This window comes from Candoia aspera, chromosome 12, assembly GCF_035149785.1.
Source record: "Candoia aspera isolate rCanAsp1 chromosome 12, rCanAsp1.hap2, whole genome shotgun sequence".
NCBI lineage: Eukaryota > Metazoa > Chordata > Lepidosauria > Squamata > Boidae > Candoia > Candoia aspera.
The window spans coordinates 23,236,888-23,249,235 of record NC_086164.1 but is presented as its reverse complement, the minus strand read 5'-3'; the positions used below and the strand labels follow the sequence as shown (position 1 = coordinate 23,249,235).

The window sequence follows — 12,348 nt, the reverse complement described above, 5'->3', positions numbered from 1 at the left end:
TGTACGGGTGGATTCAGCTGGCCGGTAGTGCTGAAGACGCCCTAGAGTTGTTCGCCCATAATAAAGAATTGAAACAAGGAAAGTTCAGCCAAAGTGTTCGCGCCCCGGGATTCCCAAGCCGCCCTAAGTCGAAAAGTTGGGAGGAGGAGAAAGAATGCCGTTTTGCGAAAGGACAGTGCTTGCGATGTGGGAAAGAAGGGCATCGTGCAGCGGCGTGCCCAAGAAAGAGATCCGAGGAGCGACCTGGGAAGGCGTCCAGCAAGTCCCCTTCCGTCCCAAGGAAGGTGAGAGCTGCCCGCGCGGAGGACGACCCGGACGATCACCAATTCAGAGGAGAGGAGGAACAGCTGGACTTCAAACAACCGGCAGGAAAAGCCAGCCACCTGCTCTGAACGGCGCCCTAGGGCAGGTGGAAGGAGAGGGGCGCAACCACGATTCGGTGAGTGGGAATTTTCCTACCCTGACGGTCAAGGTAAAATTGGGCTCCAGTACCCGAACTGTGGAAGTGTGGGCAATGCTGGATTCGGGCTGCTCGCGATCCCTGATGCACCCCGATCTGGTAGACGTGTTAGAGCTTCCCAGGTTCCCGCTGCAGCGACCAATGATTTTTACCCAACTGGACGGAACTATGGCGGGGGGAAAACCAGTAACCCACTCCACCGGACTGGTGGCGTTGCAAATGGGAACCCATTGGGAAAAATTACCCTTTGTAATAGCACCGGTGGGGGGCCCATTGGTCATCCTGGGGATGCCCTGTTTTGTCAAGCAAAATCCGGCTATCAACTGGATGCATAGAACTGTGACGTTCGCTGATGGATTTTATAAGGTGCCGGAAAAGGATTTGTTGGAGGACAATGAAGGGGGGCGGGCAGCCACCACCACAGTGCAAACGCTGGAGCCACTAGAGGGACTGCCGGCCCAATATCAGGACTTCGCAGATGTCTTTGGCGAAAAAGAGGCAGATCGCCTGCTCCCTCACCGAAAGACCGATTGTGCTATTGAATTGTTACCCAATGTAAAATTGCCTAACCCAAAAATCTATGCCATGTCTCCGAAAGAGTTGGCCACATTGCGGGAGTTCATTGACAAGAATTTGGCCAGGGGTTTTATTGAGCCAGCCAACTCTCCAGTGGGGGCACCTGTCCTATTTAGACCTAAAAAGGACGGTTCTTTGCGGCTATGTACAGATTTCTGGGGGCTAAATGCAGTGTCAATATTAAATAAATATCCTTTGCCCCTCCTCAAGGACATGTTAGCACATCTGGCCAGAGGCAAGGTTTTCTCAAAACTGGATTTGAGGGAGGCCTATTTTCTCATTTGCATAAGGGAAGGGGACGAGTGGAAAACAGCTTTCAACTGTCCTCTCGGGGCTTTTCAATACAAAGTGTTACCTTTTGGGTTGGCAGGGGCACCTGGGGTATTTATACAGCTCATCAATGAGGTCTTGCATGACCACCTGTTTAAGGGGGTGTTGGTATATTTGGATGATGTATTGATTTATACTGAAACTATGGCAGAACATGTTTACCTGGTGCGTCAGGTGCTTGCTAAACTCCACAAAGCTGAGTTGTATGCTAAATTATCCAAATGTGCTTTTCATCAGTCCCAAATTGATTATCTCGGCTATCGAATTTCGGCAGGGGGGATCGAAATGGACCCAGCAAAAGTGGAAGCCATTGTCGCCTGGGAACCCCCACGCACGTGACGCCAATTACAAAGTTTCCTTGGCTTCGCCAATTTCTATCGGGCATTTGCCCAAAATTTTGCGGAAATCGCCCTCCCCCTCACTGACTTATTAAAAACCAAAGCTCAGGGGGATACTTGACGATCAAAAAATCCAGGCGCGCTCCTTAAATGGACTCCAGCCTGCCAGCAGGCTTTTGACGCGCTGAAACAATTGTTCACAATTGAACCCGTTCTCAAACATTCCGACCCAACTAAACCATTTGTGGTACAGGTCATTGCCTCCGACTTCTCTATCGGAGCCCTTTTGCTCCAAGGTGACCAGTCAGGCACTTTGAAACCCTGTGCATATTTGTCTCGCAAGTTTACTGAGACAGAGAGGCGATGGCATGTCTGGGAGAAAGAGGCTTTTGCTGTAAAAGCAGCCTTGGACACTTGGCGACACTTATTGGAGGGGGCTTTGCACCCTTTCGAAGTTTGGACTGACCACAAGAATCTCGAAGCCTTAACCACCAATCACAAACACAGCCCTAAGCAACTTCGTTGGGCCGAATTTTTCGGCCGTTTTGATTTCTCCCTCAAGTTCATTCCAGGGAGAAAAAACTTTTTGGCCGACGCCCTGTTCCGCCGGCCCCAAGATTCTGGTCCTGCTCCAACTGTCCAAGGCACAGTATGGACTGAAAAGCAATTAGGATTGGCAGCCGTGACGCGCAGTCAGACACGCGCCCGTCTAACACAGCAGCCAGCCACTCCTCCCTCTCCCGCTCTGGGGCGCTTGCCAATTTCCTCGGACTTACAACAACAGTTTCTTCTGCACCTCAAATCTGATACATGGTTGCAGACCAACTTAGACTCTGTTACTTTTCGTGAGGGTTTTGCATGGAAGAATGATCACCTTTATGTCCCGTCGGCTTTGCAAAAGGTGATCCTCCTGCGCTGTCATGATGATAAGCTAGCAGGGCACTTTGGCTACCTTAAAACCCTCCATCTCACCCGTCGTCAATTTTGGTGGCCAGCGCTCCTCAGGGACATCAAAGACTACGTCGCTGCTTGCCCTGTTTGCGCAGCAACTAAGCGCAAAGTTGGAAAGCCCCATGGCTTACTACAACCAGTGGCTAACCCAACCTGCCCTTGGCAGGAAATCTCCATGGATTTTATAGTGGACTTACCCCCCAGTCAGCATAAAACCGTAATTTGGGTTGTCAAAGACTTCTTTTCCAAACAAGCCCACTTCATCCCCTGTGCATCCATTCCCACCGCGCAGCAGCTAGCCCGGCTCTTTCTCATACACGTGTACCGCTTACACGGGAGCCCCTCCCGTTTGGTGAGTGACAGGGGTTCACAATTTACGTCACAGTTTTGGCGGGCTTTTTTGAAACTAATTGGCACCAAACAAGCCCTTTCTACGGCGTGGCATCTGGAAACGGATGGATCTACTGAAGCGGTCAACTCCACTTTGGAACAATACCTCCGGGCCTTTGTCAACTATCAACAAGACAATTGGGTTGACCTTCCCTTTGCTGAAGTAGCTTATAACAACGCCGTCCACCACAGTACTGGACAAGTCCCTTTCAAAACTGTATTCGGCCGTGATTTCGTCCCGATTCTAGAACTCCCCAATCCGCAATCTCTCCCTTCCTCTCTCACCGATTGGGCTCAAACCTTAGCCGACTCTTGGCCGAAGATCCAACACCACTCGCAAGCCTCTTACAAAAAACATGCAGACGTGAGGCGTTCCACCCAACCCGCCTTTAAAGTCGGGGACAAGGTCTATCCACGAAATTTATCAAATCCCCGCAACACTCCAAAAAGCTTGGCCCTAAGTTCGTTGGTCCATTTCCATGCTGCCTATCCCGCCAAACCCGCTCTGTAATTTTTTTTAGGGAGGCAGTATGTCATGTTCTCCATTTCAATGTCCTGTAGACATCATAACGTTTCACATGTCACTCTTCTATCCGTGTTGCCCTGTTAGAAATTTCCAGCCCTGCGTGGCTGTAATCTCTGGAATGCATGTTTGGGTTGGTAACACTATTCAAGGTTACTTTCCCAGGCCGGTGTATGACGATGGATGGCATCTGGGATGGGGTGGTTGCTACGAGGAGGCACGGGGCGGAGTTGGGCTGAAGCAACAGTATTTGATTTGTATTTCGTGCGCTTTTGGTTTATTCTCAGCTTTGTCTGTATCTGCATACTATTCCTTAATAAATCAGTTATCTTAAAGCTCAGGCTTGTGAGACTGAGTATATTGGAGTAGGCAACCATTACACCTGAGGTGTGCTTACTAGCATTAGATGATTGCCAGTTGTGTTTCTTTTCAGCTTGACCTTTCTGGCCCAAAGCCAGATGAAAAGTAGAAAGCTGGGGACCACCAACTAGGCCCCACTTTTTCCTGGTCCTGATGAAGCCTCTGAACCTTTGTACTGCTGTGTATTACTTGGCTGCTGATCATGGGGCATGCCTGTTTATACAAAGCCCAACATTTCAGAACATGAGAGAACCTTGTTTCTGTTCTTACAGAATGTTGTTGGCTATTAAGAAGCAAGGCGTTCAAGGAATCTGAAGACAGGCGTTAGTTCACAAATATGCTACAAATGTGTGTGGTTAGGGACATGTGCATCTCTGCTCTTCAGATTGCCATATGAGAGGCCCAGAGATGTAAAGAGGGACATCTATGCCTGAGGACATTGTATAAACACCACCTTCTGTACAATTTCTAATTTGTTCATGTTTGTGATGCTAGAAAAGAATAGTCAAATCTGTGCATCTTAATTCTGGCAGTAAAATCTGACAAAATGGCAGAAGCTTGTGTAGGTCTGGGTTGCAGGCAGTTGGGACAGATTTGTAAAGGCCAGTATGTATTTTATTAGCCTTTTATGCTGCTCAAATCATGCCTGACTCTGAGGATCTTACAGACAGTAGGGAAAAGATAATCAATTCCATGTCCTTAATGAGAACTTTTCAGGGCCTCTTAATGATCAGTTTCAAAAGCAGGCTATTTGGTAAGATTCACAGCATCAGGTGAAGTTCTTACTGGGTTGTTTTCATCTTGGTGCTGATCATTTGAAAATAAAAGAGGCGTATGGAAAATGTTTTGTTTAGCTTTGAGCTCAAAACAAAATGGTTCATCTAGAATATTCTGTTGGATCATTCCAGGTTGGCAGAACACAGTTGAAAACAACTTCAGTGTTCCATTGAAACAGAGTTTAAAATGTTTGCAAGTTCTGTCCCTAGGAAATAATGAGAATTCAGGAGAAGGAGTTGCTGCCTTGTTTTTCAGCTCAAAGCAAAAATAATCTACAGAGCAGTAGTCTGCTCTCCAGCTATGGAAGTGGCTAGAGATGATAGGCTATAGAAGGAAAAACACTGTGTAGCAACAGAAATAGGCAACTCTCATTGACGTGAGGCCGGCGTTCCCAGAACAGTCTTCTCTTTAAAGCTGGAATAATAAAACCAATGCAGAACAAGAAGAGCTAATCTCTCAGCCATGTTCCTGTCAGCCAGCTCCTCCCCAGCAGCCTGAAGGTCAAAAAGACAAGTAGGTACTAAGTACACTTCCATTGGTATGCTGTGGGTTATGTTTTCAAAAATACATACATACATACATACATACATACAAACATACATACCATCCTCTTCAGGGCTAATTTCTCTGTGCATTGTGGCAGTCAACATACAGTAGCACCTGGTTAAAATTCAAATAAGATATCTTTGCATGATATATTGGCAATTTAATCTGCCAAAGATAGCTGCTTCCTTGTTCGTGCGTGTGTGTGTGTGTCTTCGAGTCCCTGCAGTTTTCCCAGCAAAGTTTTTCAGAAGTGGTTTGCCAGCGCTGCCTCCTTCCTGGGGCGGAGAGAGAGGGACTGGCCCAAGGTCCCCCAGCTAGCTTCGTGCCTAGGCCGGGACTAGAACCCACAGTCCCCCAGTTTCTAGCCTGGTGCCTTAACCACTGCACCAAACCGGCTCTCTCTCCTGAGTCTTATAGGAATAAACACAACATTATAACAAAATAATAAGATGAATCATACATACAGTACTGCTTTGGGCTCAGTGAGTGAACCCTCCCTGTAGTTCCATTCTGAAGCCTCCATGGAAGACAAATGCAGCGCCCTTCATTTAGCAAAAGTCTGGAAAGCGTTGCCATGAAGAGGTGACAGAACTAAAGAGAGCCCAAACCTGCCCGTCCATGAATGGGTGATCAGGGAGAGGTAACAGGACTGTGCTGATATGTTGATAAGGAAGGGTAAGAGGAGCACCTAAATTTTCTTTTTTCTAAACTGAGTTTGCGCTTGGCTAATCTAACACCTTAAGAAGAAATACTAAGTTTTCTACCAGTGGCATCTTAAACAAACAAACTGAAGGTCAAGAGACAAAAATTTGCAGCTATGACCTGCAGTGCTTGTGACATATTCGTGTTTCTGCCAAAAACAACCTGGCATACTTTTAGTAAATGCAGCGTGGTCAAGGATTGGAGCAATGAATGATCACACTTAACACTGATTAAAAGAGGTGAAGATTGATCGATTTGATTTGATTTGATTTCTTTAGCCACCCATCTCAACAAGTCACTCTTGGTGGCGTACAATCATAAAAAACCATAAAAAACAAATCAAAATAAATATATATGGTCACCAAGTAAACAAATGCCATAGATGTTAATATAACCAAGAAACGGGCCGCTTAACACACGGCCCCAGGCCTGGGCACATAACCAGATCTTCATGGCGTAACAGAAAGTCAACAGGGTTGGGGCCATCCTGATCTCGGGAGGGAGGATGTTCCAGAGGGCAGGCGCTACGACAGAGAAGGCAAGCCTCCTAGCCCCTGCCAGCTGACATTCCTTGGCTGATGGGACCTGTAGCATGCCCAATCTACCAGACTGAATTGGACAGGTAGAAACAACTGGGAGAAGATGGTCCCATAGACCAGGGGTCCCCAACCCCCAGGTCACGAACCGGTACCGGTCTGTGGCCTGTTAGGAACTGGGCCGCACAGCAGGGGGTGAGCGGTGGGCAAGCGAGCGAAGCTTCATCTGTTTTTACAGCCGCTCCCCATCGCTCGCATTACCGCCTGAGCTCCGCCTCCTGTTAGATCAGCGGCAGCAGTAGATTCTCTGTTAGAATGCAGTCTGAGTTTTGCAGCAATGGCAGGAAAAGTGCTGAGCTCTGGAGCAACAGCAGAAAAATCTCAACAGAGCCCAGCTTGACAGTTAGAAAGAGCACCAAAAAGAAAGCAGGCCCTTGGCTGCTATCTCCAAACAGCACAAAGAAAAAAGAATAAAAGGTCAGGAAAAAGAGGAATGTGTTATTGGGGACAACTGTTCTTCAGGCTCAGCTTCCAGACATCACCTATTACGATCCAGAACTGGGAAGACCTTCCAAAGCTTGCACAGCTGGACCACCAGACAAGCCCGCCTTCCTGCGCCTTCGCTGCCCTCAGCCACTTCCAGCCCTGCCCTACTGACCCATCCTCCACCAAGTCCTACCTTCCTATGCCTCCTCCACTCTCCACCACTGCCTCCATTGCTGCCGCGCTGCTGCGGAAGCCTCCAAGGGTTACCAGGCTGGGTCTCCTTGCCTGAACCTGCTGGTTTCTGTGCCAGTCCTAGCGCCTGACGTGTGCCTTGTGAATCCAAGGGATTCTGTGGCTGGGACTGCTTTGACTTTGCTGGTTTTCTGGAAAGGACTCTGCTCTTCAACCCTGCTGGCAAGCACTCAAGTACTCTGTGTCAAGCCTTGCTGTACCCAGTGTGAATCCTGCCAAGTGTTGTGGTTGCCCAGGTGAATCTTGCCAAGCCTTGTTGTACTCAGTGCGAATCCTGCCAAGTCTTGTTTTTGTGAGAGTGAATCTTGCCAAGCCTTGCTTGGATCCAGTGTGGAATCTACCAAGCCTTGCCTTTGCCAGTGCAACCTTGCCAAGCCAAGCCATTACCCTGCTTACCACCATCCTGAGTTTTGTGCCAAGCCTGCCATGTGCCAACCAGCAACTAACCACTGAACTTGTATTGCACCTCCTGTATTAATAAAGGGTATTACTTCACCTTCCGTGTCGAGTCACAGTTCAGAACAGGACATTCTCATAGGAGTGCGAACCCTACTGTAAACTGCGCATGCGAGGGATCTAGGTTGTGTGCTCCTTATGAGAAGTCAGAATCTGAAACTTGTTTTAGTCGGCGCATGGCCCGCCCATCATTTTATTTACCATTTCCGTCCGCGCCTCTTTCCCGCACTGTGCACTTATCTCAGTCATGGTTTTGGTAAGCTCACAAGCTACCCCTAGCCAAAATGAGTAAAAAGCAAACATCGTTGAGAGCTTCTTTGAAAAGGGGGAAGGACCCAGTGATGAGACAGCAGAAGACTCTAAGACTGCCAACAAAAGGAAAGCTGCATTTAAAAGAAAATACCAACAGTCCTACTTAAATTATGGGTTCATTGCAACAGGTGATTCACATTCTCCAAGCCCGCTTTGTATAATGTGTGGCGACCGGCCTTCAAAACTGCTTCGCCACATGGAGACCAAGCACCCTGCATTAAAAGACAAGCCTTTGGAGTTTTTCAAAAGAAAAAAAATGTGAACACAAAGAACAGAAGCAATTACTGAAGGCCACCACTTCATCAAATGTGTCTGCACTGAGAGTATCATTCTTAGTGGCTAACCTCGTTGCTAAAGCTAAAAAGCCCTTTACTATTGGTGAAGAGTTGATCGTGCCTGCTTCTAAGGACTGCTGTGAACTTTTAGGAGAGGCTGCAGTTCAAAAGGTGGCACGTGTTCCTCTTTCGGCTAGCACCATAACTAGACGAATTGATGAAATAGCAGAGGATATTGAGGCACAATTATTAGAGAGGATTAATGAATCACCATGGTACGCAATCCAGGTTGACGACAAGGCAACAATGGTGTTGTCAACAAGGCAACAATGCTTGTTTTTCTGTGATATATTTTTCAGGAGGATGTGCCTGAGGATATGTTATGTGCACTTTCGTTGCCAACCAATACCACAGCTGCAGAACTATTCAAGTCTATAATAATAGAAATAAAGTGCACAATAAATGTAATGTGCTTGAATCATCCCAAAACCATCCCCCCCTCCCAGTCCGTGGAAAACTTGTCTTCCATGAAACCGGTCCCTGGTGCCAAAAAGGTTGGGGACCACTGCCACAGACTGCCTGTAAATTTAAGAGAGTTACTCAACTTTGATTTGATTTTCTAGGGTCAGGCCATGGTAACTGTCTAGGAATACTTGCCAACTCTTTGCTCCAGTATAAGAATTAAGTGGACCTGCACCAGAGCCAGGTAGATGTCCAGATAAACCATTTAACTCAAGCAATTCCCAGGTAACAGAGAAGCTAGGACAGCTTCAGCTACCACTTGCTCCTGTGCTTCCAATTGTCCCATTTCAGAGAAGTTTTAAGTTTTTATCATTCAGTGCGAGGTATATGAGACCAAGTGAGTTTCCCACAGATCATCGTTAGATGGAACTTATACATAAGACTTTTTTTCAGATAAAGTTGCTAAACGCACAATTTCACTTACAGATAATAGTGACCCTGTTCTGGATTATTATGCTAGTTTTATGCTTAAACCACAATCTGCCTTTGATGACCCTGCCAGAATGGAAATACTAATTGTTAAATTTGCTGATTGTGCTGAGATAAAAACAGAGTGCAGGTGTAGTTAGCTAACTTTAAAATTTAGTCTAGAGATGTGGGCTGGAATCAACTGGCTTTAATTGACCTATTTAAAGGAGGTCTGTCTGAGGAACTGCAGGATAAGCTAGTTTGACAGGGCATACCAGACATCTTAGAGGAGCTGTTCCAGCCCTGCACGGTGATAGACAGAAGGCTAGAACAGCTGAGAGTGGAGATGGGGAAGAGAGGAAACTTTATTCCCCTTCTATACCCTCCCTCTACACCCCCCCGTTTTTTGTTTTTTTTAAAAGATTTCGGAGCAAGTACAACCCTTGTCAGTTTAAAGAAACCCATATAGAAATATGCTTGGTCTCTGTTTATATTGTGGAGTGTGTGGACATTTTGTACTTGCCTGTCCTGATAAACTTCCCCACTCTGAGTCTATGGGGAAGTGTCATTCTTGTGGAAGTAAAGGTTATTTTTCAAGCAAGAATCTTGATGGTCCCAAACATGCTTTCTCAAGAAAATAATGAGGCCTCCCTTTCGAGAGTTCAGAAAGGGGGTCATCTGACAATTAAGTGGAGCTCAGACAGAGCACTGACATTTTATTCTGCTTGTCATTTCTTGCTCTCAGATGGGTTCAGACATAGATTTTTGGGCTCTATTGCCTGATTACTGAACACGCTGCTCCCCACTACCATTATTAAGAAATTTTACAATTCTATTTGACTTCTTCCTTATATGTTCCCTTTGTGCTGGGGATGGATTGGCTTCAAACTTTTTACCCACAAATTGACTGGATGCTAGAACCATTACTAGTAATGCCCCTTTTTGCCCAAGGCATTGTTTGCAGAGTTTAGGCTTCCATGTTCCTCTTTCCACTGATCAACAAAACCTTCTATTTTACCTGCAAAGTATTCTAACGTGGCTGATGTTTTTGGAGAGGAGGAGGCATGTACTTTGTCCCTTCCTTGTTCTTGTCACCATGCTATAACCTTGGTTTCAGGCACTCAAATCACTAGTAAATCTCAGTGGCCTATGCCTGAGCACAAGTTAATGTGTTTAAAGGAATTTATTGATGACAATTTACTGAAAAAGTTTATAGGCCCTCTGCACATTCAGCCTCATCCCCATTTTTTTTTTCCCAAATAAGAAAGGTGGTTCTTCAAGTGTGGTTCATGATTGCAGACTTTTGAAGAGATAGTGACCACTTACCTTCTCCCACTGTTTACTGAACATCTGGAATGGCTACAGAAGCCAAGCATTTTTTTACTAATTTATATCTGGCGGAGGGCTTATAATCTAACTGGTATGAAGGAGGAACACAAATATTGAACTGCTGTTGTATATAATGATGTCTTCTGGTTTGGCTAACACCTCTTCGATAATTATGAGATTTATGAGGGAGAATTCATTCATAGTTGTTTGGCTAGAAAACATTCTGATTTATTCTGAAGATCCAGTTATGTTCATGTCAGGATTGTCCTTAAGCACCATCATCAGTGCAAGTTGTGTGTTAAGCTAGGAAGACGTTTGGATTACTTCAACTATTGCATCTCTTCAGACAGCATCCAAATGGGGATCCTGCTAAAGTGGAATTTAATGTGTCCTGGCATCCTCCAAGGAACATAAAAGAGGTCCATTGTTTTGTCCCTAACCTTGGCAACTGCACTAAAAAGCTTACCCAGAGGCCCCATTCAAGGCACACAAACAAGTGTTTGCCTCTCAGCACCGCCTTCATCATCCTGATGATACTAATTCTGATTTCTTGTTCAAATGTCCTTCTGATCTTGCTTAGGAGATGTTCTCCAGGCAGCCAGTGACTGCCCTGGATTTTTGTATCAGAACAAATGTGGAAGCCCATCTTGTCATGCCCACCATCATGCCAACCTTTAACACACAAGCCAGCTGTTCCCTTGGCAAAGCAGCCTTGGGATACAGTTTTGATAGGTTTTATTACTGGATCAGGAGTTTGGCTCTAGATCTTTTTTCTGGAAGTTGGCTCAATTGCAGTGATTTCCACTGTCTGCCTTTTTCCTTTGTCTTGCCTTTGCAGTAGTAGGCCAAAGGTATAGAAGCTCTGGTTCTGCTTTTGGTCAGGGCTGCTCAGCAAAGTGCCACATCTTTTGGGAGCCCAATATATATTGTTTATTGATTGCATGCTAATAAAATTATGTTGCATCTTCAAAGTGATTTGGTTGCTTTAGGTGAGCCCGGTTTTGGCCACAACAGACATTGAAGGATCGATCTTCCTGCATTGCCAGAGATGGCTTGGTTGTTTACGACCCTTGTGCTTCAAGACTGAGAGATATTTACTCATGGGTTCAATCTACAAACTCTGTTTTATTTCCTTCAGAACTGCTCTGCATTTTCTGTCATACTTTTACTCTTAAATGTTCCTTGCTCTCTTTGACTATATTCTTTTCAGCGATACACAGCATACATCCTTCCTTCTTATAGCGTTCTCCCATCCACAGTGTTTCTCACTTCATCATTTCACTGAACATCCTTTTTCACTTTTCTCTACTGCAGCAGTACATCTCTGGGGCCCACTGTTGTAGAGTGCTTTTCACTCTGGCCTGGACAACTGGGACATCCTTTTTCATTATGGCCATTTTCCATCCTAGAGATAGTGAATATCACTTTATTCTGTTTCCTGCAGTTCCACAAATATACTTTTGGATGGGGCACCTTCATTTCTGTAGTTTCTTTCACTTCTTTCCTTTTCTTTCAAATCCCTTTTCCCCAAGATCTATCCTGACACTACCGAGCAGTGGTTTGTCCCAGGTTCAGAACCTTTCATCGCTTTTGTCTGCTTCACCTGTTCTCTAAGTCTTTCATCATGAGCCCTGTATTGAGATTTATATATTGTGCTGTCTGAACTTATGAACAGACTTACAGGTAAACCCCTTGCTTGAAATAAACAGAATTCTAAACAGATACATTATTCTTTCTTGATTCCCTGAATGGCTCAGTAGCCTTTTCTCTAATCTCATTCCCACCTTCTATTCATATTACAGAGCAGAATAATTTTTCT

General features: G+C 45.6%; 1 protein-coding gene across 2 annotated transcripts in view; it reads left to right on the top strand.

Moving 5' to 3' along the window:
• The window catches only part of EFNB1 (ephrin B1), a 108,671-nt gene that overhangs the window by 79,164 nt on the left and 17,159 nt on the right, over nucleotides 1-12,348 (top strand). The window lies entirely within an intron of this gene.